The sequence below is a fragment of the Hyperolius riggenbachi genome, chromosome 2 (assembly GCF_040937935.1).
Source record: "Hyperolius riggenbachi isolate aHypRig1 chromosome 2, aHypRig1.pri, whole genome shotgun sequence".
NCBI lineage: Eukaryota > Metazoa > Chordata > Amphibia > Anura > Hyperoliidae > Hyperolius > Hyperolius riggenbachi.
In genome coordinates this window covers 215,959,275-215,968,938 of record NC_090647.1, presented here as the reverse complement: position 1 = coordinate 215,968,938, position 9,664 = coordinate 215,959,275, and positions in this window count along the sequence as shown.

Here is a 9,664-nt window from a genome sequence, read left to right as displayed (position 1 = left end):
GTGGTACAGGGTTGGAGAGGAAGGGCCCTAAGGCTATCCTTTGTGTTCTGCCAGCCAGGAAGGAGTTGAACCACCAAAGAACACTGCCATCTATGCCACAGTACTCCTGTAGCCTGTTGAGCAAGATATTATGATCGACTGTGTCAAAAGCCACTGAGAGGTCGAGCAAAATCAGGATGGAACATTGACTCTTGTCTCTTGCAATGAGCAGATCATTGCAGATCTAGGTGAGGGCTGTTTCACAGCTGTGATATTTCCTGAAGCCAGATTGAAGAGGGTCAAGGATGTTGTTTCTGGACAGCCTGGCTTCAAGTTGGAGGTAGACAGCCTTTTCAATAACTTTTCCCAGAAAGGGGAGGTTAGAGACAGGTCTGTAGCTGTTTAGAGCATCTGGGTCTAAGGATGGTTTCTTGAGTAGTGGCCTGACGATTGCTTCTTTCAGAGTAGAGGAAAACCACCCTTCTTCTAAGGAACCGTTGACTATTTTGTGGAATGCCGGTGTAAATAATTCAGGGCATTTCAACATGAACTTAGTGGGGCCAGGGTCCAGATCGCAGGTAGTCTGGTGAATGTTTGAGAGGATATCCATATCTTTTTCAGTGATTACCTTAAAATCAGACCATGGTGGTAGGCTATTTTCGCACCTGTCATAAGGCTCTGCATGGGTTTCTGGGGCTGTGAATTGAATGGCAGATCGTATGGAGGAGACTTTGTCTGAGAAGAAGTGGGCAAATTTCTCGCACAGTTCCTGTGAAGCTCTGATGCTGGATATCCTGCAAGATGGATTGCAGAGACTGTCAACCGTGCGGAAGAGTTGGGCAGGTCTGTTGGCTGCATTTGCAATTTCATGAGACAGGAATAAGGACTTCTTTTTGTTAATCATCGTTCGATATTTTTTCAGGTGAGCAATTAGGGAAAGTTTGTCATCAGGGGACTGGTGTTTGCGCCATCTTCGTTCCAGTCTGCGTCCCCGTTTCTTTAGTTCCTTTATAGAGTTGTCAAACCAGCGAGCGTGATGTAATGGTGCGGAACGTTTAATCTTTAAGGGAGCTATGGCGTCAAAAGCGGCTGAGACATCGTGGTTATATTTAAGGACCATGGATTCAAGGCCTAAGTTGTGATCTGTCAGTCCGCCTAGATTGAGGCTGTTCTGAAGGTGTTGGGGTGTCAAACCTTTCAAGGAACGATATTTTATTAGTTCTTTCACTTGGTGTTTTGTAGCCAGTGCTGTAAAGGAGAAGTGGACAGTGTGGTGGTCTGACCAAACTACTGGATCAATTTCCACATTGGATATTAGGAGTTCTGAATGGAAAATGAGGTCCAAAGTGTGTCCTTTTTTTGTGGGTAGGGAGGTTGACGGCTTGAGAGAAGCCCAGTTCATTCATGGAGAGAAGTAGCTCAGATCCTAATTGGGAGGAGTGTGTATCGACCCATGCGTTAAAGTCTCCCAGAATTATCCACCTAGGGTGTTTCAGTGTTATGCAAGATACAAGTTCTGCTAATTCCTTGAGAAAAGCTGAGCCACCATCAGGGGGTCGGTAGACAAGCAGTATGTTTATTTTTTTCTCAGCTGAGAGTTCGGCTGCCAGACATTCAAAAGATTTAATATTCAAACTGGATTTTAAGCACAGAGCTAATCCTCTTCCTTTGCGGTTTTGTCTTTCAAAGTGTAAATCTGAGTAATTGTCTGGTACCGCAGCCGCAAGAGAGGGTCCTGACCTGATCCAACCATGTCTCTGTAATTAAAGCTAGATCTGAAGCCTCTATTAGATCGTGAATAACTGCTGTTTTGTTGTTTATGGACCTGGCATTGCAGAGTACTTCTTTCCATATGCCTCCATGGCAGCATACATATGGGTTAAGCCCCACCCCTACCAATTAACAGGACCTTAGCTATAAAAGAAAGTGACCCCTAGCGAGCAGCATTCTCATTTTTGTCCTCACCTCCGAACAGGTTCCTTAGTGTTTCATCGCTATTTATTTTTATTTTACTCTTACCTCGCCGACATTCCTGCGGCGTTCCGGCCAGGTTCAGCCTCTCCTGGTCGCAGCCCTGTTGTCATGACTAAATGTCAAATTATTCTGGGACCTTATATCTGGGGTGATGGTGGGAGCTTGATCTAAATGATCTTTTCCCCCCTTTATGGCTGCTCTGCATGACTTAAATACGATTGCAGAGCACAGTGTGATCCTTCTCACCTTTTTTTTCCCTTGCTGTCTGCAGTTGCACAGGTTAGTGGTGCATAGTTCAGCTTCTCCTGCTGGGTGTTTGGTGCTGCTGAGTGTTCAGTGTGATCCCTCTCACCTGTATCTCTTGCTCTGTCTGCTGACTGCTCAGGCTCCATTATGTGAGGCATAGTTCAGCCTCTCCTGCTGGGTATTCAGTGCTGCTGAGTGCTCAGTGTGATTCCACTCACCTGTCTCACAGTGAAAGACTCTGAGGGCTCGTTTCCACTATTGCGTTGCGAAATCGCTGCGGCAAAATTCGCATGCAGATGCGAATTTTGCATGCGTGTGCATGCGAATTTTCATGCGAATTCGCACGGATGATGATGCATGCGAATTTAACCATGGCAATGCCGGTGTGCTTTTCCATTGATTTCATGCGAATTCGCATGCGAATTCGCATGAAAATTCGCATACCAAAACAGCATGCGAATTTCCTATTAAATACATTAGCAGCGATTCGCATGCGTTCCACTCTCAGGCGAATTCGTTGGCTCTTTTGTGCGTTTTTTCACCGCTGAAAAATACGCACCTCAACAACGCTACAGTGGAAACAGGCCCATCCACTTGCATTACATGTGCGAATCTGCATGCGTTGGACGCATGCAGATTCGCGATAGTGGAAACGAGCCCTGAAGCACATGGCTTAGAGTGCATTCCAGCTTGGAATGCACAGCCATCAGACCAGGAAGTGTTTGCAGTAACTGCTCTCCAACCCCTGCTCTGGACACAGCAGAGATCTCCTCACAGCTGAGCTCTCCTCCCCTCCTCTCACAAGGCTGGATACACACAGGACTGTGCTGGCTGCAACACTACCTCCCTCTATGTCTGGCTTAAAGGTAAAGGCACTATTATTTGCTGTCCCTCTGATGTTATGCTTCTTAAGCTGCAGGAGGAGGTAAGTTATTCCAATTATCTTGGTAGCACTATGTACTATATTTTATCATCTGCCATTCTCATTATAAACAGTTATATGAACAGTATTGTGTACTATGTGCAATATAAATGACATAGCATTCCTTGCATGAAAGTATTATCTGATTTCTTATTTATCTGCTACTTTTCATGTACCTCTTATCTTACTTATTTCATCTCTTGCGGTCCGTTGGACTGCATTCTGGATCACACTGTGCCAGAAACAGATAATTCTAAGGTCAATAGGTAAGAGTCATACAGGTAAGTGACCCCGCTTTTCTACAAAAAAAAGAGAGCACACCTTCCATAAATGGGCTGTACTTTTTTATATACAAGCCCAGGAAGAAGAGAACAAAGGAGAGCAAGTTCCCACCACAGTTCTAGGACATTGGTTCTTTGTCATCATTTGAGATCCTGCTTTAAGATCTTTATATCATCACTCAGGATCCTGCTCAAGGAGCAGGTAAATAATCTGCCTGGGAACTGGAGGATCAGGTCCCAGTTAAAGGCACCATAGCCCCCCAGATTGCTGGGCTTGTGGTGACAGAACCATGCCAGGGAAATCAGTAAAGTAGATCTGTTTCCACCAGATGGGAAAAGAGCCAGAGTTCCACCAAATGCACACATCCAAGATGATAAAGCAGGCTGTCCAGGAATCAGTGGACTACTATGAAGGCTCTTTGGTCCCCAAGCATCCTCCCAGCAAAGCAATGAAGATACTGAATATCCTCAATCATCTATGGTTTAGCATGAATCCAATGAGAGTGAGCATACAGATATCTGGTTTCTATTTCTCCTTTATCCAAACCATCTGTGAAGCCATTCACTGGGAAGAGGAAACCCTTCTCCAGGCTAAGAAACATCTGAAATAATTATCATTCTCCTTTTCTGTCTTGAAAGAGATAAAATAAAGATGAATGGGAAAAGGTAAGGAGAAAGTCCTTCCTGAAAAAGCAGACTTTCCGAACATCATCCTTTTTCCTCAAGAAAATTCTCCAGTCCTAGCATTCGCTTCCATGGTGGACATGTCAGTCATGTGTCTTGCATGCCATGTAAGGTTAAAAGTCTTGATTACTTTTTAAGATGTCCTAGACCATAAACTTGATATAGATTTAACGATGGTGTATACCACTACTGGAGGGGCATGTAAACCAGCCCTGGCTCTATCTTCAGTTGCCACGGAAGTGGACAAGGATTCTGATTCTATCCTGGCAGCTAAGAGAACTTTCATATTGTCTCTAAGTTTATTAGGGAAGCGGCTATAGATTTTGTCCAGTCCACCTAATATGCCAGGCTTTTTGCATGACAGTGAATTGGCCTGTTAAAAAAAAAAATCTAGTCTGCTGATCCCAGCTTCCAACAAAATGTGTTTAAAATTCTGTTTGATGGAAAAAATCTTTTTAGTAACAAGTTGGATCTGGCAACCAACAGTCACCAAGGCTGGTATTATACCAAAGGTGAGAAGACATTGCGGAAGGAAAGACCAGACCATAGGAATTGGCAAACTTCACATGCTAATCTCCATAAGCTCACAAAGCAGTCAGCGCAGAGTCCTATTGAAAATTCTGAAGTCCAGATAGTAGCTGAAAGACTTCAGCAGTTCTGTATTATCTGGACAAAAACAATAATGGACGAGTGGGCCACAGGTACAGAGTGGTTCGGTTTTTCTTGGATGTGCAAGTTCACTCCACAACTCAGTCACTTTGTCTATACAGAGACCTGCTCTTTTACATTCATGACTCATTGCAGAAAACGGCTGTTATGTTGGTTCCAGAAGAGGAGCGCTTTCAGGAAGTCTACTCTCCTCTCTTCATTGTAAAGAAGTCAGGTGATCTGCGTTCAGTACTGGATCTGAAATTCCTAAATCTTCATCTTTCTAAAAACATTCAAGATGGAGTTACAACAAATGAATGGACCAGCCATTCCCTTACAGAACTGAATATATTCAATAGACTTGGCAGATACATTCATTATTTCAAACTTCTTTCCACCATGCAGTTGGTAACATTCTTCTCCAGTAACCATCCTCCTTCTCGACATTATCACAGCCATGACAACATTTTTTGGTACTAGTGTGTCTGGTGGCTCAGTTGAGAATGCAAAGTTAGGACTTTATCACTATTTATACAATCTTTTGTTGCTAGCCTCAGATCCCAAGGCTCTACTGTGTTAGCAACAGATTATTCTTCAAACACTGTCTGTCTTTGGCTGGTTAACAAACAAGGAGGAAAGCCACCTCACTCCTTCTGAGGAGTCTTTCCGGGAGCAAGATTCCAATCTATATCCAATGCAGTAACCAGATGAGAAAATTGCTGGCAAAAGTTCGCGAGTGCTGATTATCATACTATATTCATTAATCGAGGTGTTGTATACACCTCCTGGGCACTTCGTCATCTACAATCCAGATGGTCAAATGGGTTCACTGGCACATCTGCCCATTCCAACTAGGGTTTCTCAATCAATGAAACCACCAGAGTAACTCTCAGACCATCCTTCTCACTCCCACTATGAGACTGTCTGCGGTGGTGGCTAAACACAAGCTCAACAACTATTAACCAATCGTTCACCCATAAAGATGCAAGCATGGTTTGACATGTCTACAGGTCGTATTAGCCTAGGTAAAATAGTCAAAACAAAGCTGATCGATCACTGCAAATATACTCAAACACAGGGTGGCTTATATGGTGCTTCAGATCTTCAGCCATCACTGGGAAGAGACGTCAGTCTTTGATATCAGGTAGCAGAGGGACACAAGGAGTCTGTTCCTCATGTTAGAGGTCAGCAATATTTATCTCCAATGCAAAGAGCAATCTCTGCAGCATCATGGCAGTCTATCTCATAGGGCCTCAGAACTCTGCGGCAGATTTTCTCAATCAAGGGGACTGAGGCAATAGCTTGTGGCCACTCAATAAAATATATCCAGAGAGATCTGTGACCATTGGGTAGGTGGACCTGATGGCAACCTACATCAACTAAATGCCAGCTCGAGGAGATTTGCCCCCACATTCAAGGGCTCAGGGTGCTCTGGCAACACCTGGAATTTCTGAATGGTCTCTGTTTTTTTCCTCCAACTCCACTTATCTTCAAAATTCTGAGGAGACTCCTCCTAGAACAAGTGGTACTCCTGGAAGTGGGTCCATTTTGGCCATGTCAGCCATGTGTCTCTCTAATTTGGAGCCTGAAGTTGGAACCTCCTATTCCTCTTCCAGTCAGACCAAACCCCCTGTCCCAGGACTCAATTTATCATCTGTCTCCTCAATCCCTTAATTTAATGGCTTAAGGATTGTGGGAGGAAGCTTAGAGACCTGGTAAACTCAGAATAATTGATAAACACACTGCTAAAAGCAGGGAAAACTACCACAAACTGGAAAATGTTTTTTCACAATTGCTCTGGTAAATGATTTTGATCCAATGGCTCCACCAGCACAACATATTCTTAGCTTCCTCCAGATTGGCCTAGAAAAACAATTGGCTCGCACTCTCAAAGTGCAGGCTTCTGCTATCTCTGCTTTGACGGATCACTGCTGGGTCTCTCACCCTCTAATAGTGCAATTTATGAAGGCTGCCACCAAAAACAAGCATCCTAATTGCAACCTTTTTCAAAAGTGGGAACTGCGCAGGTTCTCAGTTACCTAGCAAGACCTCTTTTTGACCCAGTGGAAGACTGCAGGAAATTAGACTTAACTTTTAGAACTATGCCTCTAGTCGCTATCTCTTCGGACAGAAGAGTTTCCGAGCTCCAGGATCTAGGGGCTCATTCTTGACATTCTACTCAGTAGTTTTGAGACCACTACAGCACTTCACTTCCGGGCTTCCCTTTAATCAGGATCGGACAGTGCCATCTTTTATGGATACAAATTCCTCTGATCTGCATGTTCTAGATGTTGCAAGAACACTTAGAGCCTATGTGAATGTAACAAGGGAGCTTCAGGAAATCAGAACAGCTCTTCATAATTCCATCAGGTCTGAGAAAGAGTCAGCTAACATCAAACTCAAAAGATCTCTTCATGGCTCAAATGAATCAACAAAGCCTTTTATTAAGGCTAGCCTATGATCAGGGTTTTTGACCTTGTCCCTCTGGGTGGCATCACAGTGCACACTTCTCAGCTGTCCCCTGTGCCACCTTCGCTATCCGGGCAAGGATTACCCAGGCTGCCAATGGTCCTCTGTCCATACTTTCATTGCCCATTTCAGAGTCAATCCAGCAGCCTCCGCTTCAGTTTAATTTAGAAAGAGTTATTTCTGAATCTGTTAAAGCCTTAATTGAAATTATTTTTGGTCAGCAAGTCTTGTCCCACCCTTACTTTTTTTCTGCTAGTTAAATCCCATATGTATGCTGCCATGGAGGCATATGGAAAACGGAAAATTGTATACTCACCTAACGGTAATTTTCCTTTCCATGTGCATCCATGGCAGCATAGGGATTTCCCTCCCTTTCCTTTTGTTGACTTTTTGCTGTTCTCCGGTTCGGCTAGTCAATGAGAATGCTGCTCGCTAGGGGTCACTTTCTTTTATAGCTAAGGTCCTGTTAATTGGTAGGGGTGGGGCTTAACCCATATGTATGCTGCCATGGATGCACATGGAAAGGAAAATTACCGTTAGGAGAGTATACAATTTTCCGTTTTTATGTTGTTTGCCATAACTTTGAGGCCTGTGTTCCTAGCTCCTGGCTGGGGGTTGTAATCAGAAGTGTGGCAGCTATCTCTGTTATCTGGATCCTTTACTGATACAGCTGATTTATCAATCTCTGCTTCCTATCACAACAGACAAGAAAATACAAATTTTGGTTCAACGAAAATCTAATCCGACGACTTTTTTTTTTATAATCGTTTGTAATTGTGTCCATCAACGGAGATTATTTACAACCAATGCTATCAGAATTTTTGATTGCTTTAACGATTTTTTGCTAGAAATTGGATCGTTAGTGGTCACCGTTAGGGTAATACCTTTAATGATTAAGGCTACTTTCACAGTGGGACGTTAAAGTCCCACGTTACAGCAGCCTGTAACGCAGCCCAACTCACAGTAATGAAAAATCAATGGGCTGTTCACAGTGCCCACGTTGCGTTACATTGTAACGCTACACGTTGAATGGAAGTGCAGCATGATGTGCGTTATACTGGGCTTTAGCTGCGTTAGACTGCTTGCACATGCTCAGTGACTAGCCACATGGCTAATTAATATTCACTGCACTGTGGTGACGTAACCTGGACTTGTAATGTTGTCCGGATCATGAATGAATTGTTCATTTGATCCGGATCTTTTTTGTGAGTCGAATCATCCGGATCATCACAATGAACGATTCGGTTTACAGTGGATGTCTGTCTGGAAGAAACAAGAACATAGAGAATGTACAGTGCAGGGAAAGTCCTGTCCTGCTAGTCATTTCACCCCAGTCTGCTTCCCTAGTAAAATGATTCAAATGATTAGGTTCAAAGATCCGGATCTTTTCAATGATCCGATTCGAATCATCCGAATCCTTGAAAAGATCTGGACTTCCCATCACTATCCTGGAGCGGCTGTTCTATCAGTATAGATAGAAGGAAAACAGCACACCAAGAGCTGCATAACGCGGCTCAATCTGACGTCCAACTTCAACACCACCATGGGTTGCGTTAGGGGCACGTTATGCGACCTTAACGTCCCCTTAAACTCAACGTCCAAGTGTGAAAGAGGCCTAAGTGTACAAGATTTCTTTGCAAGCTTTCAAAACTTTCAGTTGCTTCTTCAGGCATGATAAAGAACTGGATCAGAACTGTAATGTTGCTATAAGTGACATACATGTGCACACCTGGATGTTAATGTTTACATTACTTTGTACAGTGCCATGGAATATGCTGGCGCTTTATAAATCATTCAATAATAATAATAATAATAATAATAGCCTTAAAGCAGACTTGAACTCAGAACTTCCTTCTGCTCTAAAAGATAAGCACCAGCATAATAACCTTAAAAGAAAAACCATTTCTTTGTTACATCTGATACAAATACTACAATAAATCTGCACTATTTCTACGTCCTGCTTTCATGGATGCAGGCATATTGTTAATATCCTGTGCTTTCAAATGAGCTTATCTGCCGTGGCAGTCAGGTGACCCAGGGGAGGAGAGATCAAATTGCACTGATGATTAGTCACAGATGAGGGGGAATTACACAGGCTAAACTCTCTAAATCCATACAGGGTGCATTTCTTTATGTTTTCCTTCTGCCCTATGAAAGAATTCAGGTCCACTTTAAAGTCCTGAACTGAATGTACACTGTCTTGAGGTTTATTATTTGTATTTTCTATATGCTCTACTGTATCAAGCCCCCCAAAATTGTTGAGTGTATATTATGTTATGCTCCATAGTGACTGTACTTGTAAGGAATTGTCTTGTTAGAACTTTGAGGTTTGTTTGTGCTTATTTTCTCTGTATAACACGTCTCAAGGTAACGTTTGAGTCACTATATACTCAATAAAAATTCTCTTTGAAAAAAAAAAAAAAAGGCATTTGCAGATTTGCATTATTTTACACTCTGAATC